General features: G+C 43.5%; 1 protein-coding gene across 21 annotated transcripts in view; it reads right to left on the reverse strand.

The window, feature by feature from the left end:
* Nucleotides 1-26787, reverse strand: part of CXXC5 (CXXC finger protein 5) — a 110434-nt gene that overhangs the window by 44440 nt on the left and 39207 nt on the right. For 12 of the 21 annotated variants that reach the window (XM_053247529.1, XM_053247527.1, XM_053247537.1 and 9 more), the window contains exon 2: nt 17499-17594. The gene's annotated coding sequence lies outside the window, so the exon portion shown is untranslated. Of the gene's footprint in view, nt 1-696; nt 745-1064; nt 1326-1362; nt 1382-17094; nt 17209-17498; nt 17595-17892; nt 17915-18913; nt 18938-19142; nt 19253-19315; nt 19539-26787 lie in introns of those variants that run through there. The other 9 variants (XM_053247539.1, XM_053247538.1, XM_053247530.1 and 6 more) reach the window with 9 other exon arrangements.

Genomic DNA, 26787 nt, shown 5'->3' on the forward strand with positions numbered 1-26787 from the left:
GATTACTTACTAATTGACTACTAGGTCAATTAGACCAAGGCAGACTAATAGGTCCTTCACCCCTGCAGAGACGTGTTGTGGCTGCAAGTCCTGCTTTAAGCAGCTTGTGGTCCATCCATGAGAATGGGGGGATGACATGAGTCCCCACACATGGAACACATCCTGATCAAAGCAAAAGATCAAATTGAGCATGTGACCAGCATCATGCATTGGTTCAGAGAACAGCTGGGATAGGTCCATAGTTGTCATGGCCACTATGAACTCCTGAGCTGCTCCTGATAACCCAGTCCCAAAATGAAAACTGAAGTTACCCACCACCAGCAACCTGGGCAACTCAAAAGCCAACTCTGCAACCAGATCCATCAGCTCGGGTAGAGACTCCATTGGGCAGCAATGTGATTGGTACATCAACAGAAGGCCCAGTCTATCCTTGGTCCTTAGGTTTAGGAACACACATTCAATGTAGGCCAAATTCCCTGACGGGAATCCTGGTTAAGGGAGATGGTATTCTTATAGACTTCAGCCATGCCACCTCCACACCCACATCCTCTCACTTGCTCCACCACAGAGTATCCCACCAGGAAAAGCTGGGACCAAAAATGGACCACTAGCCTCTCCTGACCATATCTCCATAATACATACCAGATCAACTCCTTCATCAAATCAAGGACAATTTCAGGCTAATTTTGGACCTACCTGGTATTACAAAGTAATAAAGTGAGGTTCTGTAAGTAATTGGCACTGCTCTCCAAGGTCAAAGAGGTGGTAGGCCTGCTAGAAGGGGAAACAGCAATTAAATTTCTGAGTGCCCTTCCCCTGCTGATGTCATATCTGTGTCACATCTTTGTTGACTCCCTGCCACCACAGGAATACCTCACTTTAAATTGATGTGTGAGGTACTTATATCCTGCACATTTAGCCCAGCTTTGATAATTTGGTTTTGAAACCACAGACACAATTTGGGAACTACTACTAAGTCAAGAAGAAGTTATTGTTGGTTGTTTTGATTCTTTATACTTGTACAGGGATGCTTCCTTGAAAAAAAAATATTGCTCAATTCTCACCGGAAAATTACTGTATTGGAAGTCATCTGGTATTCTCTTATGTGTCAAAAATATGTGTTTGTGTGTCAGGACCATTTCAATGTTAGTACAAATAACTTATAAAATATTTATTATCCTCCAATACTGGTATTTCTATGCATATTCTGCATAATATATCCCCCTTTTTAAAAAGAGAGCAACTGTGCCTGCTCCATATCTCTTGCTGTTTTTGTCTTCAGTCCTGGAAACAGCCGAGAAGGGCTTCTGTCAAGGCTGTTGAAAACCCTCTCCCTTGCCACCCAGGCTCGGACTGGCCTACCGGGAGGCATGGCATTTTCCCGGTGCACCCTGCTTTCCTCCGAGTGAGCGTCCTCCCGCCTCTGCGGCCCCTCCCGCTTCCACAGCGCCCGTTTCCCTCTTGCAGGGCGCAGCCAATAGGGAATCTCGCCTGTCTGTGTGTGTGCGCGCCCTGCTCAGCCTGCCTGAGCCCCGGCCTTCTCCTGCCTGGAAGCCACTAAGGAATCAGGTACCAGTGCCTGGCAGCCACTAAGGAATCTCCCCTGTGTGTGCGCACGTGTACCCTGCTGCTTTCCGATTCCGAGTGTGTGATTGGCGCCTCCGCCCTCAGCCAGCTTGAGCCCCGGACCCCTTGCCTCTCCAGTGCGCCCCTCACCTCTGTGGCCCCTTCCTGCCTCCAATTTTGTGTCCCCCGCCCTTATCCTGAGCTCCCTCCCGCGGCGCCTGCCTCTCTCTTGCAGGGCAGGGAATCTCAGTCTGCAGCTAGCCAGACAGGCTGCTGCTTTTATCGGGCGGCTTTCCCTTCCCTCCCTGCTGCTACTGCCATGGTCTGCAAGGGTGCAGTTACACTCTCCCTTTAATGAATGCTGAGACACTTGAAGATCGGCAGTAGCAGAGAGTAAAGAAAGGGTTAACGTTTCTCCCAGCCCTATTGGTTCTCCCCTGGAGTCTTGTGCTCCTCTGGCTTGGAACTGTAATGGAACTAGGACAGAGTGAAGTTGCCTGCTTGTTGGTCTCCTCTCATTCAAGAAGGAAAGTAACACATTTGGTAAACAAAACAAAACCCAACCATTTGCTGTCTGTTTGTGTGTGATTTGTCCCCCTTAGTCAAGCTCTCTCCCTCCACTTGCAGGAACCCGGGGTGTGTGTGTGTTGTACAGGTGAGAGAAGTCCCATAGTGTGTGCATGTGTGTGTGAGAGAGAGAGTTTTAAGCTTTTTAAAAGAACATTTTCAAAGTATGCAAAAACTTTTCTTGTGCAAACCTTCTTGTGAGAAAATTAGTCAAGCAAAAGTATTAAAAGCTTTGAAAAGAATGGGGTGGGAGGAGGAGTGCTCTTACAAAATTGATCTGTTTTTTGTTCCTGTTCCTAGCTCTAATCTGGTTTCTTCTCTCCCCCTCCCGCCCTTATTAAAAATATTTATATGCAGTGTTTTTAGCAACAGGGTTCTCAAAATTGCTTAAATAGCAAAATATGAGAAAATGGTTCTCTCAACATGTTTCCCCTTTTAAACATTACTATTTTATTTTATTTTGCTTTGTGCTTGTAGCAGCCCCCCACCACCCAAAAGTCTATCTTTGTACACTTGCTTCAAAACAAGGCTTTGCAAATCAGTTCACAAGAAACTCATTTTAAAACTCCTTTGCCCATAAAATGATTGGTTGTCTTTAAGTTCTACAAAATTGGGATTACTCCATATATGACATTCTGCTGTCCTATTTGAAATCAAAATGGTGTCTTTTCTTTCTGTAGTGTATAGACACACATCTCGGGCTCGGGCCTCAGAAGGCTGGATGGGGAAGCAGCAAGGCTGGTGGGGAGTCCCTGCTTGGAGAGGGAAGGAGCCAGAGCTGGTTGGCCTGGCTGGGGCACCTGGCCGTGATGTGAGGCTCTCCTCTTCTCCCCCCCCCCCCAAAAAAAGCACCAAACACTACAGGCTGCTCTTGTAGCCCAGCTGCCCTTGTCTCACACATTTATCCACTCCCTTCCACCAGTTATTTATTTTCTCTCCCCCGCCATCATTTCTCTTCACCCCCGTTTCTCTGCAATGATATGCTTAAATGCTTTGAAATTCTATGACGCTATATATATTGTTAGGAACTAAAAATAATTTTCCTCTCTTGGGTAGGTGTATAGGGCTGAGGGGTGAGAGAGCAGGCATCTTGTGGAAATTGGTGGGGAGAGAGAACTTAAAACAGTGCTATTGTAGTGCTACTAAGAAGCCATGCATCCACTTCAGTTTCTAACAATCTTGCAGGAACTGGACTACATAGGAACATATATATCCAAACTATTTTATTAGTATAGAATAGTACTTTTTAATAGTTACAAGTGATAAAATTAATTATTAAATGAAACCAAAAAGGGTATAGTGAAACCCACCCATTCTGCTCAAAAAATTGTAAACCACCATGAACCATTTCGGAAGGGCGGTATAAAAATCAAAATATATAATATAATATAATATAATATAATATAATATAATATAATATAATATAATATAATATAATATAATATAATATAATATAATTCTGGCCCCCTCCCCACATAAATTCCTCCGCCTTCTCAGTGCGGCCCTGCTGCCACCTCCAGTAGGAAAAATATCTTGAAAAATAAAGGGCAACCATTACACCTGAATGTTTTAACTCATGTCTTTGAGATAGACTTGACCTGTTCTCATATCACATAGGCCTCAGCTCTTTAGCTGTGACTGCCTCTATGCGACAGTGGTCTCCTCCTTCATTTTACCTCAGAACTGCTAGGCTGCAATGCTTTTACCACCCTCCAATCTTGTACTTCGCAAGGGAGATGGGAGCCCAACCTTTTAATTGCATGACAGGCAGACATTCAATAGGTGTAACTTTACCTACCATATGAAGGTAGAAGCAGCACCTGTTGATATTCTGCCTGTACCTCAGCTGCATGCTAGCAATAGGTGATGTTCTAATCTTCAGATGCTTGGAGAAACTCCACTTAGTTTCTGCCTCTCACTCAGCTGATTAGACACAAGAGTTCCAGGCATGGTGGAAGCATGGTAATTTTTTTTATAGCTGAAACACTACTTCATTCCACCATGCCTGGAACAGGTCCAATCTACCTCAGAGACATGAGTTCAAACATTCAAGCATCATGGTTGACCTTTATTTTAAAGACATTTCTCCTTCCTGGGGGTGGGCAGGTTTCACCAGCCCTGATAGAAGACCTTCTCAACTGTTTCCAGGGCTAAAGACAAAAACAGCAACAGACACAGAGCAGCCACTGTTTGTCCCTACCTTCTCCGCAGAGTTGCTCCCCCCCCCCTTTTTAAGGGGTGGGGAAGAAAAATGAATATATATTTTCCCCTCTACTTGCATGTCATATAGGAGGGTGATTTTTGGCGCGGAGGCGAGATTTTTGCATTATAAACCGGCTCTAATATCACAGTGCAGGAGAGGAGGTTGTGTAGCACTGATGACCTAATCAGCTCAACCAATGGGAGAGCATTCTTGCTCTTCCAGAGAAATGTGAATCTTTAAACAGGTTTTTAAAACAAACAACTTCATATAGGATAGCAGAGATCACAACACTACCTAACGATGAGCTGCTCAATTGAGTAATACTACAAAAATTGTATATGAGATTTAGAAGACAAGCCAATTTTCTCCTTGCATATCAATATTTACAAGAAATAAAGTGAGGAGGAAGAAGAAAAGATTCTGGGGGCGGGGAAAAGTGCTGGTATATGAATAGTCCTGATTCATGGTAGAAATTTGGACCATATGACTGTTAGTGTAAAGTATCTAGGAGTCCAAGATATAAGAAAGGTAAAGTGTGCCGTTGGGTCAGTGTCGACTCCTGGTGACCACAGAGCCCTGTGGTTGTCTCCGGCAAAATACAGGAGGGGTTTACCATTGCCATCTCCTGCGCAATATGAGATGATGCCTTTCAGCATCTTCCTATATCGCTGCTGCCCGATATAGGCGTTTCCCATACCAGCGGGAATTCGAACTGGCAACCTCTGGTCGTCCTGAAGAAAGTTGGACTAAACAGGTATGTTTTCAGGTCCTTCTTAAGAGAAGGAGAAACTCTAATTTCATTAGGAAGCGTGTTTAATAGTCCCGGGACAACTCTAGAAAAAGCCCAGTTTCAAGTTGCCACCAGCCGAGCTGGTGGCAACTGCAACCGGACCTCCTCAGATGATTTTAATAGGCATTGGAGTTTATGAAGAAGAAGGCGCTCTCTTACATACCTTGCTAGATAAAATATAGCTAGCTCTTGTTAATGTGTTCTACTTCAAGTATACAATCAAGTCATTAGGCAGTTCTCCATACCAGTTCAAATCTTCATGAACACATTATGTCAAAGTAGCTCAACCAATGACTGTAGGGGGACGGGGCTACATGTGGGATACATTGTTTTGATTATGTAATAGAGAGAAGGGGATAGAATTAATATTTACATCTCCCCCCACAAAACTTTGGTTCTTTAAAATGAAACATTTTTTGTTGACTGAGTCATTACAACGATGGCTCAGCCTTCGTTAACTTTCATGAGGAGTGAAGGCAAAGCAGCTGAGTGTCTGAGATTTCCATACCAGTGGCTGTACACACACATTGCATGAAAAAATTCTTAGGAAAATCCTGAGCAGAAATAAAAGCCACACACAAGCTGTACTACTTTGCTGCTGGACATACCAAACCAGAAGGAGCTGACAGAGCTGTTACAGTCTATCGGACCAATAACCTGCAAACTAAGATGGATTTATTGTACATGCCAGACAGTAACAGCTCCAAAGAAACTATCACTATCTACTGCATTTAAAATTCACTTGCTTCATCTTTAAGGGGTCCAAAACATGGATTTCAAAAGATAAGGAACACTGGTGGTTCTAATCTGTCACACATGTCAAACAAACACACACACACACACACTTGATTGTTTCAGTGCCCTTGTCCAGGGACTGTAGCTACCATGGAGTATTAGAGATGGTGGACACATTTCTGCTAAAAGGAGGATTTGAAGACCCATAGTTTGCACTGTGGCTTTACTGCTGTACACACTGGAAGATTAAAAAAGAAGAAGAATGCTACTCAGTCTGGCCAAGGCTTTGAGCAAATATGGCAGAGGTTTCAGTTTCTTCCATCTGGAAAAAAAGAAGCATGTTTATTCTAAATAAATAAATCATAAGTGCTCATGGGTCTGTTTTCATTCAGCACCTACAAAAACTCATATATCTAAGCTCCTTTTAAAGGATTGTCACCCACCAAATTCCACTAAAGAGTTTATTTTAAAATATACAATCCTTTTTTTATTCTGGTAGATAGATAGATAGATAGATAGATAGATAGATAGATAGATAGATAGATAGATAGATAGATAGATAAATAGATAGTCACAGCACATGCAATGGCTGCAGGTGAAGGATGTTCTAAGACTGGAAGTAGAACAATTACACAGCCTCTTTAAATCATAAATCACCTTAAAACTGGTGAGTTTATATTGGAGGTGGTTATATAGATTAACATAAACTATCGAGCTTGTCAAGTCCATGAAATTGTGAGGAGACACTCTTAATTTATTCCATCACAAAACAGCAGACTAACAAATTTGCACAGCATAAAAAGCAGGTTGTTGCCAGAACCTAAGGGGTATACTCGTGGGTCAAATGGGCCGTAACCCAAAATTTGGCTTGAAATAAGCCAAATCTGGCAACAACTCCAGGAGGTAGTGTGGCTCATTGAAAGAAGACTTTGTTCCCATATATGTTAAGTCTAGCAAAGGTCTTCTACCCCAATGTGCGCTAACTGGAATTATACCCTCCAGTTATGAAGGAAAGATGAGCAGCTGCTATTCTAAACATGAAGCCCACATTTTAAGCTGGATATCCCCTCCAACTATTGCACTGTCCCATGCAATAAGACATCCACCAACATATTATATTTCTAGGCTGTGTTTACTGTCTGTCTGCATAACTTCATTAGCAGGGGTCCCAATCCAGAGGAGCTGGATTGATTATTGCAAATAGAGAATCAGGGTTCATGGTGATGCGAGATTAAGTAATCCATAGTAAATGGGTATTAGACATATACTGACTGACTGAAAGATGCTGCTTGCAATGCACAGAGAAAACCTAATTGTCAGAGTTCTTGGAAAGCACAAGGGAAAGTTATACACTTACATAGGAATGTAGACACTAGCCATTTAGATGGTACTCTTACATGTTCTCTCTGCTGCCTCATCAGAAGTCATCAACCGTTTGCTGTGTGACTGAGACCCAGAGCAATCCCATTTAAAAGGTTGATGCCATTTATTTATTTATTTGCTTTTTATTTATGTAGACATTCATATCCTACCTTCTTACTCCAATCTCAAGATAGCTTACAATAGCTAAAACAATAAAATGAATAAGAACAGTAAAAACAAGAGAAATACAGCAGTAATTTTTTTAAAAATCATAGCTGAAAATCATAGTATCCAGTTTGAAAATAGGGGAAAGTGCAAGATTACATGGACACAGTCAAATGCCAAAAGAACAGGATGAGGGAGGGAATTCCACCATTTGGGTGCCACCACTGAAAAGGTCCTCTCTCTTCTAGCATCAGAGGAAAAAAAAAATCAATCTCAAAACCAGACCAAAAGCCAAATAGCCTGGAAATTGTGTACAGTCCAGGAATGCCTGATACAAGATAGCCGCCATGCATCTTGCCCCCAAAAGGAAACTTTGCTACAATCTGCTCACTAGCTAAATGGTCCTGCTACTAGGTACAAAGGGTAACTTTGATACATCTGGCAGATAAAACATCTTCAATAGAGAGCCAAGGTGAGTAATCCCCCGTGCCATCCCATTCTTCTCTATCTTTGTGTTGTACAACAATTGTGCATGTTAGCATTACAGCATATCAGGTGACAGTGGCTGTTGTGAATGTAGCAGCTGATGCATTCCATGGCACCACTGACCCACCTGCTATAGACCTGCTGCTAATTTGTTATAAATTAAACGAAGTCTTATTAATTTTAAATGGGGGGGCAGCAGAGAGTTGTGCTAAGCGCCCACCTGGTTTTCAACACATTTTGTGGTAGTTACACCAACCATTGATCATCTTCTAAGCACAATTCCAAGTGCTGATTTTAAACCCAGTATCAAGAGTCACACCAGAGAAGAGCTGGTCTTGTGGTAGCAAGCATGACTTGTCCCCTTAGCTAAGCAGGGTCTGCCCTGGTTGCATATGAATGGGAGACTTGATGTGTGAGCACTGCAAGATATTCCCCTTAGGGGATGGAGCCGCTCTGGGAAGAACTGCAGGTTCCAAGTTCCCACCCTGGCAGCATCTCCAAGATAGGGCCGAGAGAGATTCCTGCCTGCAACCTTGGAGAAGCCACTGCCAGTCTGTGTAGACAATACTGAGCTAGATGGACCTTTGGTCTGACTCAGTATATGGCAGCTTCCCAATTCCTAAGTATAAAGCACTTTTTTGTATGAAAAGCACATTTTTTGTATGAAAAAAGCATGTAGATGCCAATGGTATATGCCTGATTCACTGCTTACATAAATAAGAAGGACTCGATGGCTGAGACATGATTTACTAGAGCTCTTCTCACGATCTGTGAGAAAAGCTCCAGGGTGATCTGCGGGGAAGGAGAGTTTAACTTACCTGCCCCCTGGGCCCCGCCCCCAATAATGCACTATGCAACTGTCCGGTACATTACTAGGATTCCCCCCCCAGCCAGGGTGCCAGCTGAGGCTGCAAGCAGCCGTGGCTGCCAAACAATCAGAAAAACGAGGGTAAGGGAGTGTTTGCTCCCTTAACCTCATTCAACTGGGAGGCTACTCTGGCGGGTTTTCCACTGTGTAGTCGCTGGGATTGGGCACGATCCCAGCACTTCACATGAGCATGCAAAAGCGGGCTGGGCTCCCTTAGCTCGGTTTTGCATGCTCATGTGAATAGCACACTCCCCACTTATTTACACAGCATCATCAGTGTACATGGTGCCTTGGAGAGACAAAAGACAGGGAGGTCCCTCCCTCCAAGGACATTATACTCTAAAATCAACAACAAGGAAAGCAACAAGGGGAGTAGAGAGAGACATAAAGGTGGCCAGCAGTGTTCCTTCTAACAGGGATTCCCAGATGTTGTTGACTACAACTCCCATAATCCCCAAGCAAAGGCTATTGCAGCTGGGGATGCTGGGGGTTGTAGTCAACAACATCTGGGAATCCCTGTTAGAAGGAACACTGGTTGCCAGATATGAATGTGAGTAAATAATGCAGATGGATGTACTGAAAGTGAATTCCGGTTGGGAACAAGCATTAACAGGGTTAAGCCAAAGACCTCATGGAAAAGGTGGGTTTTGAAAAGGGATCTGAAGGAAGGGGTCATCACCTTCAAGGTGAGAGTCCCAAGCATAGGAGACAGCATAAGAGGGCAGACAAAGTCATCAAGGGGAGCAAGAGATCTTCAAGAGGCTGAGGGTAGCAGAGCAGCAGGAATGGAAGTCATCAGGAGGGAGATACTGGAAACACTGAAAGACAGAAAGGCTCTCCACATGAGCAGTGTAGAGAGCCTGAATGGGGTTTGTGGGGAGAATGGGCATGACCCACTCTCCCCACACATGAACAGGAAGCCCTCCCTGGGCGGCTGGATCGGCCACCCAGACGATTACCAGCTCTGCCACAGAGCTGCTTGGGGCGACGGAGTTCGGGGGGCCTCCTTGCCCCTGGAAGTCCCAGAGTGCACAGGGCATTCTGGGGAGCCACTCAACACTGGGAGGCTTGTTGTGGCCCCCCAGTCAGGAGGCTACTTGTAAGTCACTGCAGTGCAGAGCCATGCCATGACACACGATCAGATAAACAGGGTTAGTAGTGCGTGCACTCCACTAACCTCATTTAAGGGGGGGGGGATTTAAGCGGGCTTGCCGCCAGGAGCCACACAGCTCCCCTTGCCTCCCACCATCGTGAGAACGTGGGCTAGCCTTCCCTAGCCCAATTTTTGCTGATCGTGGGAATAGCCTCAGAGAGTGTGGTAGTTTTTGCTTTTCTGCAAGCTTCAAGACTAGAACTTCTGATTTCTAACCAGCATTTATTAATTCGCAAATATATGCCAAGGTTCCAGCTTTGATTTGGAAGTTTTGGATATGTGCCCTTGCCTTGGTTAAGAGTACCAATACTTCTCTGCCTCTATCCTTTTCCTTTCCCCTTCCATCAAGTTGCCATCATCATTCCTAGCTTCCTTTGTCTGCCAAGAACTCACACTATGTTCAGTTAAAGGATCTCAGCACGGATGGGAAAGATGGGGTCCACCTGTTGATCGCTTGCTCAAGGACAACAGTACTTAGGCAGATGAACAAATGAATATAAGGAGGATTCTTATGTCCACCATGTCTGTTTCCTCATTAAATCTGCTGTAAAATGTATGTTTTATTATAGCATAACCATGTAAATATGTTCTGTTCCATAGATATCTATCTTTTGGCTTTATCCAGCAAGACTATAAGCTGAAACAACATGCTTATTTATGGGCCAGAGAAAACTCCAGCTCCATAGTCTACCCAGACCCCATAACTGCCTAAAGGAAGGCAGCAAGTGTTAAGGCAGAGTAAAACTAGAAGTCAGCACCAAGAGCAGGCTTCCCCAACCTGCGGCCCTCCAGATGTTGCCGAACTACAATTCCCATCACCCCCAGCTACAAATTCTTGTGGCTGGGATGATGGGAATTGTAGTTCAGCAACATCTGGAGGGGCCGCAGGTTGGGGAAGACTGACCAAGAGTAAAACTAGGAGGTAAAACCAATCAGGAACACATCAGAGCCAAGGAGGTAAAGTCCTAGCCCAAACAGGAAGCCCTTTATAGTTCTTCATGGGAATCCAACAGGCAACCTGGGTGAGCAGGGCCAGTTCTGGGTCTGAAGCTCGGGCTATAGCTCTGGCGCATTGCCACAGGGGGAAGCCATTCAGAGATCCCAAAGTTCTAATCTACAGCCCAAGCAGGTGAATGAACAGCAGAGGCGGCTACTGCTGCTCCTTTCTGCCACTACTTGCTTGCCCATCATCTCTCTCTGGGAGGTGTGGCGACAGCAGTAATTATGAGGAGTAGCAGCTGCTGCCTGCTCACTTGCCCACCTACTGGGCATCTAGGCAAGTAAGCAGATGGTGGTGGTGAGGAGGGGGACTACGAAGAACCCACCAAACCTGGTACTGGCCCTGCTTCTAGAGAAGCAGGAAGAGCATATCATGACTCGTGCTCTTTCTACTGAATATATACACTGGTCTGTCAGTTTTAGAGATGGCAAACAGAATCCAGCAGAAACTGAATGCCTCTGGCAGACTGGCATGCTGGTGATTAGCTGCCAGTCAGCATTATGTCACTGTGGACTAAGTGTAGGCGTTAAAATGACTGTCAGTATACTTCCCAAACATGCAAAGTAATATCTTCCTCTTACTGCAGAATTTATTTACCTGCCATATCTCTCTGATGTACCCCTCTTCCAAGCCTATCCAGGGTACCCTCCCCCAGACAATGAGGACATCTGATCTGATTTAATAGTGAGCCATAGGCAAAAAGACATAACTGAATGGACCATCTCTGAAAACCTGATCCACTAAATGGTAGAATTAAATCCTTTAATGATAAAATCAATTGTAATTGTAACATGGACAATCTTCAGACTGGAAAGACTGAACAGCATCAAATCCCAGACAAATATAATAAACATATTTTGACTAACACACCTCCAGCATGGCCTTCCTAGGACTCTTCCCCACTTGCCTCCTCTTTTGCCATTCCCAGGCCATGAAGATCCACCTTGGCCCTTGCATCTTTGCATCTACTTCAAATCCTATAATGAACTGGATTTAAGGTTTCAGGTACCAATACTATCTTCTCCTACTCCCCTTAGACTTTCTAAACTTTCCCCCATCTTCTCTGTTATTGCCGATGGAAACACAGTTCTCCACTGCCCAAGGTTTCTCTCCAACAGCCTGCCTTTTCTGACCAAATACACACCCACCTATCTAGTCCTTGCCTCATTTATCTCCAAATCCTTGTTTTGGTTCCCAGTTCTACAAGATGATCACTTCTTTTTGTTCTGGATGTGCATTTGCTTCATTCAAGGTCTCGTGCAGTCACTCTGCTCTCATAGAGTACTTAGATAGGACAACTAACATTGAGTGATGTTCCATGACATTAAGAAGAAAATGTGTACGATTAGGGATGTACAGCATCGGTCCAATCTCGAACCAGTCCATCACGAACCAGGGCAGTTCAAGCAGTTTGACTGCAAACTGAACTAGAAAGGTTCAGAGATCAAACTGAACCCGGTTCGAAGTGGTTCAAAAAGTGGTCCAGTTCTTTAAAAGTAACTGGTGGTAGCCAGTGGTACCAAAGCTGCTTGGAGCTGCGGCATTCCCCCAGCAGACTCCACCACACCGGCTGCTGGGGGGGAAGCGCTGCTGCTCCAAGCAGCTTTGGTATCACCAGTAAGGACCTCATTTATTTTCAAAGATGCCTCTTGCTGCCCCATCCCCAGCCCCATCCTCACCCCTCTCGCCACCTCAATCAAGCCCAGCTCAAACCACCAAACCAGTCAGTTCGCAGATCTGAAGTTCGGTCTGAATTCAGACCAAGCCACAAGAAATTGTCCATGCACACCCCTATGTATAATCAGGTTAGAATAAGAATGTCGACTCTGGTAAGAGTCTTGAGGTGCATTCGAAAAAGAAACATTGGGCGTACCTATGAAGGGTTCTTTTTCGCAGTGTCTGAGTTCATCCTGAAGAGTGTGTTGTGCTCCAAATCATGCCCCAGACAGGAAGTAGATTTTAAAAGCTGTAGTCATATCCAGTAGTTAAGTAGGAGGCACCTGAGACCCCAGGCACCTGGATATGACTGTTGAGCCAGGTAATCATAGGAGCTTCAAAGAAAAAGTTAAAGGTACTAGGAAGATAGAGAGGGAAATACCAGTGACAGGCAGACATTAAGAGCCCCATGGCTGAAAAACAAGAAAAACATGAGCTAGAGCTAGGTTACTGTTACTCAGGGAGTCCCCGCCACCCACAACTGCGCCCGATACCCATGGAGATATGGAGCATCCGCAAGTGGGGCGGATGAACTCAGACATTGTGAAAAAGAACCCTTCACAGGTAAGCCCAATGTTTCTTTTTCCACAGTTGTCTGAGTTCATCCTGAAGAGTGGGACATGCCCAAGCAGTAGGAAGAGACAGGGAGGGAAGAGCAGACGGTTAGACAACCTGCTGTAGGACCATGCGAGACATGGCCGCTTGGTCAGAATGGAAGGGCGAGACTTTATAGATGCTTGATGAATGGAGAGATGGAGGTCCAGGTAGCTGCTTTACAGATGACCTGAAGTGGGGCGTTAGCCGAGAAGGTGGCTGACGTACTGGCACTGTGGGTGGAATGAGCCGTGATGTGTGTGCCATAGTTTCTCCTTAGGATGTGTGCCATAGTTTCTCCTTAGGATGTGTTGGATTCAGACAGAACGAGGGGAGGACCACCTCCTGGGACCTGTGAAAGGTGGAGTTGATCTTTGGGATAAATGTGGGATGCAAGTGCAGTACAACTGCTATCAGTGAAAGAGCACAGCTCCTTGCATGAGGATAGGGCTCCCAATTCGGTTATCCTGCGTGCCAATGTGATGGCGACGAGAAAGAGAACGCTGTAGGAGAGCATCTTCAGAGGTGTCGATCTGAGGGGTTCAAAGGGTTGTCTCGTGAGGGCATTAAGGACCTTATTGAGATCCCAGGCATTAAGGACCTTATTGAGATCCCAGGATGGAAACCTGTGAATTGGCGGAGGTGAGAGATTGGTGGCCCCTTTCAGAAAGCGCCTGAGGTGAGGGTGCAGCATGGAGGATCCATGTGACGTCAGTTCCAGGACTGATAAAAGTGCTGAAACCTGTCTATGGAGTGTGTTGGGGTGAAGTCCCATCCCTACGTCCTCCTGGAAAAAAGCCAGAACTTTGGGGATCCCCATGGTGAGTGGGGAGAGGTGTTTCCTGCATGCCCATCTTGAGAAATCACACCAAGTGGCTTGGTAGATCCTGTTAGTAGAGGGCCTCCTTGATGCCAGTACGGTATCCTGCACAGCCATTGTGTATCCGGCCCTTTTCAGTGAGGCGGGTTCAATTTCCAGGTGCATAGTTGGAACCAGTCTGGGTCCAGATGTAGTACAGGTCCTTGGGCCAGCAGATCTGGATGATGTGGGAGTGGCCATGGTTCCCTTCCCTAGAGGATAGTTGTTGAATGGGTGGTAGTCCCTGGAAGGAGTAAAGGAGGGTCTCTGGGAGGACCTGTAGGGACGAAAAGCATTCTGAGAAAATCTACCCGGTCAGGTATATTCCCTTCTGGACACAGACATCACCTTTTTCTTGTCCCTATGAAGTACCCCGTTGTGGAATACAGAGCAAAAAGCTCTGAACCTATGAATTGCCTTAGCCATTGTTGAAATTCAGGAGAAGCCTGCCTGGTCTGTAAATCAATCATTTGGGGTAAAGTACTCACAAACTGTGGTGGCATCAGAATAGGTTCAGGAGCAGTCTCCGCAGGCACCGTAGTTGGATTCGTGGTGCTCGGTGTAGGTGGATGGGATGTGGGGGGAATGACTGGAGAACCGGGTTTCCCCTCCCCCGGTTAGTTGCCATTTTCTGAAATTGCAGGCACACATAGGTCACCCATCCCAATGTTTGCTGACTCTGCTTCTCCCTGGACCTTGAGCAGGGCGGGAGGTAGATGCCTGGGAAGAAGCTGCTGGCAAACTGCCTGCAGCAAGAGGCGTTCACTTACTCCAGTAAGTCTCCTGCATGGGCAGGCTCCATAAGGAGTCGGGACGAGGAAGCAACAAACAAACTCAAAACTGAACTTAAAATAAGCAGCCAATGGACCGAATCAGATTAAAAGAAAAAATGTTTAGCATTTTGAGAAATTAAGCAAAAAGACTCCCTTCCCACCCTTGCTCAATGGAGGGGGAGGGAGCAGGGAAACACACACACAATAAGCCAGAGAAAACAACAAGCCTGGTTGGTTGAAAGACAGAGCTCCTTTGAGAACGATGTTGCCTGGGGCGAGACAGGAATGGAACTGGGGTCTCAGGCGGCTCCTACCTAACTACCGGATATGACTACAGCTTTTAAAATCTACTTCCTGTCTGGGGCATGATTTGGAACACAACCCACTCTTCAGGATGAACTCAGACAACTGCAGGGAAAAAACATGTATATTTTCATGTGAGGAATGTGCACATTTATACTTCACTGCATATGGCATGTTCCTGCCATCATCAACTAGGACTTCTCACTACATGACCATGATGTAAACAGCATGGAACATCTCGTGGTGCTCACACTCCCCCACGTCCCCACCCCCAATATGGAAGTGATACCAATTGTCTAGCAGTATCTGCAACACTTTCCATATTCTAATTTGCTTTTCTCAGTAGCTCATTTTACAGTTATACTTTTCAATAACAAATGGACACAGGATTGTTTCTAAGGACAATATTGATGCCTTATCCAAGTCCTCATCCTCTCCTTGTTCTGATACACTATGTTTTACCAGCTCTCCTAAAGCACTGAGGAGGCTCTCACTGTGCTGAATAAAGAGATGAAATTCAGCTGCTGCAAGGGTGGTTGCAGTGGGAAGAGTAGTGAGAAGGCCTTCTCTCATGAATATTCAGCTGAAACTCCAGGCCCCCAGTTAATCCTTAAAATTCTTCACTCCAGGGGGATCACAAGAGTTCAAAATAGAAAAGGCCATATATTATGGATTAGAAGACAAAACCTACCCCTTCTGCTAGGAGAGGACAGACGCTCAAAGTGTGGGTTTGTTTGTTTTTTTAGTTTGTTACCCAAATGCTAACATTTGACACCTCTCTCTTCTCAGATATTCTCTGTGGAATTAAGTATCCTTGCAGATTAGTTGACAATGCCCTTGACTTTTCAGCCCAGTGTCAGGTATTTGTAAAATCTGGAGTAGTATAATCATTTTTAAAAGTTATATTGGGGCAGTGAAGAACCCTACTCAAAAAAATGTATTTTGTAAAACCAGAGCTGAAACCAGGACTTTCAGGTCCTGGCCTATCTGTGCAACAATTTTTACAAATATTTGCAAATAATTGTCAAACTAAAACCAACTGGATATTCCTGGTTCTTTGGGAACTCAACCACACATCTATAAAATCCAATTTGTGGGATTATAGTTCAAACAAGTCATAAACTGGGCTGAAACACACCCAGTTGTGGGTATGGAATAAAATACAAAAAGTATTTTAAAATTTACTTACATATAAACTGTTTTGTCTTAGCAAACAATTGGCATCAGATAAAACCTGGAATTCAAATCTGCATCATGGAAACTTGTGGCAATCTTCAGGTTTGGAGTTTGCTGTGTATATTCATTTTAACAACAATTTTTATTTAACTTTGTACCAATAAAATGATGCTTAAGAACATGTAAGAACAGCCCTGCTGAATCAGGCCTAAGGCCAATCTTGTCCAGCTCCCTGCTTCACACAGTGGCCCACCAGATGCCTCTGGGAAGCCCACAGGAAAGAGCTGAGGGCATGCCCTTTCTCCTACTGCTACTCCCCTGCAACTGGTATTCAGAAGGATCTTGCCTCTGAGGCTGGAGGTGGCCTATAGCTCTCAGACTAGTAGCCAATGATAAACCTGCCCTCCATGAATTTATCTAAACCATCGAGGCTGTTGGTTGTCACCACATCTTATGGCTGGGAATTCCATAGGTTACTTATGCATTGTGTGGGGGGAAATACTTCTTTTTGTTGGTCCTAAGTTTCTCGGCAATCAGTTTCATGGTTCATGTCTTGAACCTATCCAGTTTTGCTATTTATTTCAAAGGAGCCACTTTTCATTTATTGTGACAAAATCATGAATGCTGGTTACTGCAGAGCAAAACAGTATTTGAAACACAAGAAAACTTGCCAGGAAATCCTGACGGTAATGCTAGAGAAGAACAAGTTTAGCCTTGACATAGTATTTGGGAAGGAGTAAACAAAGAGCCATGGTAGTTAGTGAAATGCAGAACTTACAAACTTGAGGTTTAGGGTGCAAATCCTACCAGTAGCCTCAAGCAAGCCTCTTTTCTTGGCATCAGCTGCTAAACTGGGTAACTTGGAATAGTAGGTGGCTGTACTTTGCAAGTCCTAGAACAAGTAATCAGATGGAGAGACTGCTTTGTTAAGCTCCATTATTGCTGGGCTTGGAGATGGTAATCAAATTTTCTGACCAAGTGTCCCTAGTTAGGCTTAAAGAGAATTTAAGATCTCAGCTTCCTTTTGTTGAAAGTAATGGTAAACATTCAAATTGACTTCAAGAAGAGCAAGCACAAGTTTACATTATTACAGAGCCCTGTGAATCCACTTCCATTATTTGTAACCCAGACGACTCTTTGATCATTTGTGCAATAAGCCATGTGAGTGAAAATGTTGCCTACCAAACTTTTGATGAATATTCTTTCTTAATTGAAGGTCCTTTTATGCAGGTCGTCTGTCCAAGCTTTGTCCGCAGCTCTTTGCTGTGAAAAGTAGAGCTGAAACAAAACACAGAAATCTGAAATGTAGCAGCATTCCAGAATTTGAATTCAATTTTTAGAATTTCAGGTTTTAGTTCTGAAATTGTGACTTTGAGGATACTTTTTTAAAAAAATGACACATTTTAAGGCCATAATGTTCAAGTATCAACTTGCTGACATCTTGTTTTTCCTAAAATCTTCAAGTACAGCAGTATCTAATGTTGAAAAAAATTCTAATTAGGATCATACATATTTTCAATTATGCATGCAAATTTAAGCTAAGGAAAAATACTTGAAAATTTCCCCCAAAACTTACTGACACCATAATATAAAATTCATCCAGTTTGTCCCAAGGAATTGGAATGGTTTCTTTCTCCCTACCACAGAGAATGAAAGGATATGGTATTTTCAAGGGAGGCTTCACTGTCTTTTTTGTGACTAAATGCAGTTGTTATGTAAACAGCACTATAGTACCACCTATTGGCAGCTTATAAGTATCACAAGCATTACACTTCAGCATATTTACAATAAAAAGCAAGGGTGAGGGGAAGGAAAACACCTTTGAAAGGATACATATTTGAAGGGAATCAAGAACACTAGCTACCTCCATCTTCTGGACACATCAAACTGGAAAGGCTCACCCTACATGGTCTGGGTTCTGAACACCTTAGAAAAACTATATCCCAGTCGACCTTTTGGTTGGCAAATGGCTTTGCACAATCAATGGGCCACGGGGGAACACCCAAACCCACCCATATGTTGTCTCACTCATCCAACTTTCCCTCTCTGCCCAATAATCTTGCCTCTCTACATCCTACTTCAAACCTTTACAGCAATGACCTAGTGTAGTTGAGGTGCAAACGGCAACTCTCCTGTGTAAAATGCACTCCCACAGAGATCCGATTTTGTCCACACAATTTCACCCCTATTCCAAAGGAGAGCTATCACATGATTTGGCATTTTTGGCAAGAAACCCTGGGTCACAAATTACACTGTTCATGATCAGGCTTCTCTGACAAAAACTTCTGAAATAAAAAATCGGGATTTTTTTTAAAATTTTGTTTACTAAATATATGACACTGACACACAGGCAATACATTAAAATATGCATCTTCCCATATATCTCCCTGTCAGAGTTAAAAGACCAGGAGGAGGAGGAGGAGGAACCCATCTCAGTCTGGATCCCGAATCCTGACAATCCTCTAGATAGGGATGAGCCCGAACCGGCTTAGCGCCTCCTTAGGGAAGCGCTGAACAGGCTCAGGAGCCCGCATCCAAACCAGTTTGGTGGGGCAGGGATCGGTGCCTTTAAAAACCAGGCAAAAGCCGGTCCTTACCTGTTTCGCCATCACCACACCACTTTTACAGGCATGGCACTCGCTTTGCAAATGTGCAGCTGTGGCACTGCTCCCAGTAGCCTGCGTGTGGCTCTGACACTCACATGGCTGCTGCAAGTGCCGCGCCTGGGAAAGCAGTGGGGCGAAGGAGGAGTAGGTAACCTGGTTTTTAAGGCACTGATCCCCACCCCGCCCGCGGCAGCCCAAGCCAGTTCGGGCACATCCCTACCTCCAGATCCTTCAGAGCCAGAGCAGCTGGCACTGGTCATCCTCTGAGAGGGCTCTGCTCCTGTCCCTTCCTCAGAACCACACTCCCCGCCAAACACACTGCCTCAAAATCCTCAAGAGCGGAGGTGATGCCACACCAGGGCTAAGCTCCAGCTCCAAAGGAGGAGTGCATACCTGCTGCTCGGAGTCTCCCTACCAATGGGCCTACTTGAGGCCTACAACAGAATTGGCCTGAAGATCCAGGGAGGAGTGGTGCTCTTCCTGGCTAGAAATACCTTCAGCTGGAATCACCCTTTTGCTAGTCCAAAAGCCTCCTTTGAGAGCTCATGCCTCCAGCTGCCTTGCTGGCCTGGATTTGGATACTCCCCCACATAAAAACACACACAACCATTAAGATCAGTGGGTGAAGCTATGCTTTGCATTCTGTTCTAGAAGACTAGTGCCTGTGATGTGGGCTTTCTGGAAAATTATGGATTAAACATTTTCCAGAATAAAATTTTAAAAAAATCTGATGTACTAAATATTTATTCATTCATTCATTCTATTTCTATATCGCCCTTCCAAAAATGGCTCAGGGTGGTTTACACAGAGAAATAATAAATAAATAAGATGACTCCCTGTCCCCAAAGGGCTCACAATCTAAAAAGAAACATAAGATCGACACCAGCAACAGTCACTGGAGATACTATGCGGGGGATAGATAGGGCCAGTTACTCTCCCCCTGCTCAATAAAGAGAATCACCACGTTAAAAGGTGCCTCTTTGCCAAGTTAGCAGGGGTAAATAGATTGTGAGCTCCTTTGGTATGTTTCTTTGATGTATTTAGGTGGTGTTTTTTAAAGTATTCCATATTAATTTTTATTTTGAAATTTTCCTAATAACCACTAGTATTTGAAATAAAATGCTTGATTAGGAAAAAATCAATCTATCATTATTATAAATGATAATAATATATATACACGCATGCACACACCCCATAAAAAGTGTTCTCTGGGTGCCTCACAAAGTAAAACAATAGAACAACAATAAAGTAAAACATACAATTAAAAATATATTAAAGCAAACAAATACAAAAGGCTACAATAAAATGCAACTCAAAAGAAAGAAAAAATATTAAACATGTTAAAATATGTAAAAAATATGTAAATGTTATCTTCAAACAAATGCAAAACTTTATTCTTATTGAATACTTTTTAAAGTTTAAAGACAGTCCACAATACCATGCACTTCCTTTACTTTTTTCAAATTTAAGGAAAAAATGAAGGCAATGAAAACATTTGATGACATACTAATTTTAGTACACCCAAAGACCTGAGCATTAGGGAAGTGCATAAATCGATTTTTTTCGATTAGATTTGTGCCCGAATCAAATCATCCTTGATTTGTTTTGTGTCTGAATCTATCCACCCGAATCACCCCAGATTCAATTTGAATTTGATTTTATTCAGATAGATTCAGACCACTTGTAAAGGTCCTAGGGGCAACAAATGTGTGTGGTGCGTAGGACCCCATTGGTGCCACCTACCATCCAAATTTCAAGCCAGTGGGGCACTTGGGTTGATTTTTAATGATTTATTTTTAGTGTTTACTGATTTTGTATATTTCCACCATAGGAAATAATGTGGATTCGAAGTCGCCCTATCCTAACCCTAAATGGATCTCCAGTTTTAATTTTTTTTTTTAAGCTATGCTCTAACCCTTGTAGAAGTAGAGTTATGGAGCAAAATGTGAGGTCACTACTTTTCAAGGGTTGGATTCTTTGGTGTATAATAACATTTCTTCATAATGAATCCCTAAGAGGATTCACTGCACACCTTCATTTCTTCTGTTTCTTCATTTCTTTCTTCATTTCTTCATTTGTACCTGAATCAATTTGCATATCCCTACTGTGCATGATCTGCCACTGTTATCCATTTGTCTATTTCAACAGTGTTTAACTCTCTCTCAATAATTGCACTGAACATAAGAACAGCCCTGCTGGATCAGGCCCAAGGCCCAGCTAGTCCAGCATCCTGTTTCACACAGTGGCCCACCAGATGCCACTGGAAGCTACAGGCAGGAGTTGAGGGCATGCCCTCTCTCCTGCTGTTACTCCCCTGCAACTAGTATTCAGACGCATCCTGCCTCTGAGGCTGGAAATGGCCTATAGCCCTCCGACTAGTAGCTGTTGATAGACCTCTCCTCCATGAAGTTATCCAAACCCCTCTTAAATCCATCCAGGCTGTTGGCTGTCATCATATCTTGTGGCAGAGAATTCCACAAGTCAATTATGCATGGTGTGAAAAAGTACTTCCCTTTGTTAGTCCTAAATTTCCTGGCAATCAATTTCATGGGATGACTCCTGGTTCTAGTGTTATGTGAAAGGGAGAAGAATTTCTCTCTATCCACTATCTTCACACCACAAATGATATTGTAGGCCTCTGTTATGTCACCCTGCAGTCGTCTTTTTTCTGAACTAAAAAGCACCAGGTGTTGTAGCCTTCCCTCATAAGAAAGGTGCTCTAGGCCCCTGATCATCTTGGTTGCCCTCTTCTGCACCTTTTCCAGTTCTACAATGTCTATTTTTAGATGTGGTGACCAGATTTCGACACAGTACTCCAGGTGTGGCCACACCATATTTTTTTATAAGGGCATTAAAATATTAGCGGTTTTATTTTCAATCCCCTTCCTAATGATCCCTAGCATGGAACTGGCCCTTTTCACAGCTGCCACACATTGAGTCAATACATTCAACAAGCTGTCCACCACAACCCCAAGATCCCTCTATAAGTCAGTCACTGACAGCTGAGATCCCAACTTTGCGTATACATTAAGTTGGGGGTATATTGTGTCAAATGGATCACCTTGATCCACACACTTGTTAACACTCTCTAAGAACTCCAAAAGGTTAGTGAGGCAGGGTTTACCTTTGCAGAAGCCATGCTGGTTCTCCCCCAGCAGGGCCTGTTCTATGTGCTTAACAATTTTATCCTTGAGAATGCTTTTCATCAATTTGCTTGGAACGTACATTAGGCTAACTGGCCTGTAATTTCCCAGATCACCCATAGATCACGTTTTGAAAATTACATTTTTCAAAACGTTACATTTGCTACTTTCCAGTCCTCCAGTACAGAGTCTGATTGTAGGGATAGGTTATATGTTTTAGCAAGGAGGTCGACAATTTCATATCTGAGTTCTTTAAGGACCCTGTGCAAGAAGATATGGGCTCATCATTCTCGGAAGGGGTCCCTTCTAAAGGAGCATTTCCCTCTTCCTCAGGCTGATGTCCTCCTTCCCCGAGACCTTCATTCTCCTTGACAGCAGAGGAGCTATCAGCCTTGGAGTGGGTTGAGGAACTGGGGCACCTTCTGTCTCACTGCCAATGTCACTGTGGCAGCACTTACACTATTTGTTAGCTCCAGTTCAGACTGAGAAAATCTGATTCAGAACTGCTCAGACAACATTCTCTTTTGTTAAAAAAAATGTTTTACCAACAAGTCTGTGTGCAAGGGCAACTAATCACACCTCATCCTCTTCATTAGTTGTGCTTGAGACTGACAGTGACACATCTGTGTGTGCGCACACTCCCAAGGGACAAGAAATTACAGTGGGGGAAATTAACTACCACCTTGAAACTGCCCAGTTTGCTCAATATTGTATTGAGCATGCATTTGCTATGTTGCACTGTCCATAAAATGAATATATATTTTAGGAAATACCATTTTTTCCACAGAAAAACAAAGCTGTGGAAAACTGGACAATATGGATAAGGAATTCATTTCACAGAACAGGGATCACCAGTGAAAATGTCACGTTCTAATAACTCATGCACTAACCAGTGATGTGGGTAATAAAATTTTCCACTGCTATATTTTTCTGTGGACAAAATCCTTTGTGACAATTTTCTGCCCCTCATCACTGACTAGTGCATTAGTTGTTGGAGCAGGATCTTTTAATAGTGTCCACTGTCCAGTAAAGTGGACTCCCTATTCATATTGGCCAATACAAAATCCTTCAGGCTCTCAAGAGAGCTTGCAAAATTTTCCTGGAGGTGCTCTGGTCTTCTATTTACACTACTGTTGCTTATGGCTTTCAACAATAACCCATATGTATTTAATTATATCAGAAGATCACAAAGCAATGAAAATATTACTGGAGGAGGATAGGGTGATTGCAGAGAAGCTACGTTGTATTGGTATTCACAGTAGAAGATACTGGATATATACCCCTACCTGATTGCTTTTTTAAGAGGGTGGAGTGGACTAATGAGGGATTTAACTGTAGGGCAAATTGACAAATTAAAAATCAACAAGTGATTGGGAGTTCTGACAGAATTCAAACACAAAACTGCAAATCAAAAAAATGCAATTTGACACTAAAATCAGCTTCTTGCCTAATGACTGGAAAGTATAACAACATATATATGATATAATTATCCAAAGGAAGCTTGGAAAATTGCAGGACCACTAGCTTAGCATCTGCTAAGTATTACTACTGGTGGAAAGTATTACTATTGCTAGAAGAACAAGCCTTGCGGAAGAAGAATCAACATGGTTTGGGCAAAGGTAACTCTGGGCAAAGGTAACAACCTTTTAGAGGTTTTTTAAAATTAATTAATTAGTGTTAACAAACTTGTAGATAAAAGTGAACTAACAAACACTATAAATTTAGACTTGCAAAACTTCTTTGACAAAGTTCCTCACCAAAGACTCCTGAATAAACTTAGCAGCCATGGGATAAGAGGATAGATCCTGGTAACTGGTATATATAAGGTTATGCATACTGGGACAGAAAATGCTAACTACATATATACTGATTGGTGGTGACTGACCAGGAATCAGATCTTGGGATCATGGTAGCTGGCTTGATAAAAAGACTGACTCAGTGTTCTATAGCAGTGAAAAAGACAAATTCCACATGCACTAATTCCACATGCAGAATAACGGAGAGTGAAAATAAAATATCCAGAACTCTATAATGTCCTTATATAAACCCATAATGCAGAAATATTGTGTGCATCCTATCTCAGAAAGGACCTCAAAAAGATGCAGAAAAAGACAACCAAAATGATCAAGCAGTTGGAGCATCTTCCCTCCATGGAAAGGCAAAGATATTGGGGGCTCCCACTTTGCTTTCCCAAGCACCGCAAAACAAGTTATTTGCTCACTAGGCAAATCCACCACCACCCATTTAACCTTCCCCATGTGTCAGACAGAGTTGATATGTCTTATTCTTTACCAAAGGTCATATTAGTTTATCTTTTCCTTAATGCTCCAGCTTCCCTCCCAAAGCCATTTCAAACAAAACGTAGCCAGTCTTTCTGGAAGACTGCATGTCGTCATGCATGAAAACCTTGAGAGCTGAAATAGAGGGATTCTGCATCAGACAGGACTGGGCCTGAAATTCTCAATACGTCAAGAATACAAACACTCAAAAACATTTTAGAAATTCATCAAAGCAGTACTAGAACAGAAATATTTGTGGACTTTTCTCTTCAAACTTAAGTAGAATTTCCAGATCTTGTTGACAAAGCCAAGCTTATGCAAGAGGATGAAGAGAACACTCGGCAAACATGAGCTTAGCCTGTGCCCCACACCTTCTACCATAGAAGAGATCATTCATCCTTATTTTAAAAGGATGATCACAAAAACTGTATCTTTCAAAGCACTCAAAGTAAAATTGGACTAGGTCATACGTCTGCTCTTTGATGGCATTTGGAGTTACATTAACAATCTCTTCAGATGTTTAAACCAAATTTTTCTTTGCACAGCCAAGATTGTTCAAGGATAGAAAAAGTATGGATATTTTCTACTCTTCCAAAGGAAGACTAAATGTCAAAATGCTTATTCTACAATCAGTGGTGACTTTCAGAACACTCTAGGTTAATGACTGCCAAACAGAAAGCCTGGACTAGTATACTGCAAATAAACTGGGAGGGGGTCATAGTTGACCCACAGGCCTTATGCTGTGCATGTCTGGTGTGTCTTGAACAAGCCTGCTCAACTTTGGCCCTCTTGCAGATGTTGGCCTACAACTCCCACAATCCCTGGCTATTGGCTACTGTGGCTGGGGATTATGGGAATTATAGTCCAAAAACAGCTGGGTGGGGGCTAAATTGAGCAAGCCTGGTTTAAAACAAGAGTCCCTTGTGAGTACCAATAGTGTGAGAACTTCAGTATCACAGAGGCAACTGTTTTGTTGTGTGTGGGGGGGGGGGTTATATAAAGTGTAAGAATGGATAGTGTTTGCTGAGGGCACAGATGCATGGCACATTATCATTTCTATGATGCTCAGCAAGGAGCATGAGCCAGTGGGCAAGTTTATTCCACAATTCAGTGCAGAGAAATAAAAGTCAGAGCAGCTGGCACACATGACCATGGAAAGCAATTGATTTTTAAGCTATTCAGACTCTGCAGAAAGTCACATGTGAGGGGGAAGGAACAGAGAGAGAAAATCCAGAGCCCTGCATATAGAATGGTAAGAGAAGGGGTTATAAAATACAGCATTGATGAAGATCCTCCCTCTTCAAAGCTAATGTCATCAATGAATGCTTCAATTTTCGGTCTACATAATGGGCATCAACTGCAGAACTTCCACTCACTACACAGTGGCCAACATCCAAACGCTGCACTTGTGCAAGGATGTTGTGCTAGCACAAGGCTATTGCACTAGCTAGTTACACTGTCTGGAGTTTGCATTCCAGACTAATACTGTGCTAGTGCAGTGATCTTCACTATTTTTCAAGCGCCATTTGGGCAAAAAATAAATTTCAGTATGGCAGCTATTTCCCTCTGTGCTGACCTCCGCAAAGTGCTGTGCTTTTCTCAGCACTTGGGTGGGGGGAGGCTTTAAGAGGAACAGAGCCCTGTCAAGCCCCAGTGTTATCTTAGAAGGTGCATATGGGCAGCTGGAAAGTGTAGTCTTTCCAGCATTTTCCGCATAGATGACACTGGGGCTCAAGAGGGCTCTGCTTCCCTTAAAGGAGCCCCACCAGTGCTGGGGAAAGCACAGCACTACACAGAGGATATGGCCACCTCTGCATAGTGCCATGGGAGCTTCATGGAATATTTGGCTTCAGCTGAAGCTTTGCACAAGCCTTATAAAGAATTAATCAGGGAATCACACTTAGGGTCAATGGGAGCCACCACAGGCTCTAAGGCCTTAAATGGAAGGATGCATTTGCATTTGCACAACAAAGTGTGCAACCTTTGGTATGCCTCATGTTTGCAGAAACATTTGTATAAAAGCACAATTTGGGAAAGCCCCGCGACTTAGTACAGCTATGCAATCTTCTTGAACTAGCACAATTGTGTTCATTGCGAAAGCACGGCATTAGTCAGGATGTTGGCCATTCATTGCCATCTTCCTGGCTGACCAGGAGTCTAAGACAATACTCCACTCTCTGCCTTGGTTATGTCCAAAATGGGTACAGGGCTAGAAAGGTTTAGAGCAGCCTTTCAAGTAAGCTCACAAAAGTTACCAGCCCATAACATTGATTTACTAGCCCACCTACACACACATACTCATGTTAGCCATTTGTGGCCTATGAGAAACTAAGAACCGGTTATTATGAAGTATCTTTGTCTGCCTGGAAGAGATTCTTACATGCCCCAGGTGAGCAGCTATTTTACCATCCGGTTTGAGACCTTAATGACAGTTAAACAAACA

This window comes from Hemicordylus capensis, chromosome 4, assembly GCF_027244095.1.
Source record: "Hemicordylus capensis ecotype Gifberg chromosome 4, rHemCap1.1.pri, whole genome shotgun sequence".
Lineage (NCBI taxonomy): Eukaryota > Metazoa > Chordata > Lepidosauria > Squamata > Cordylidae > Hemicordylus > Hemicordylus capensis.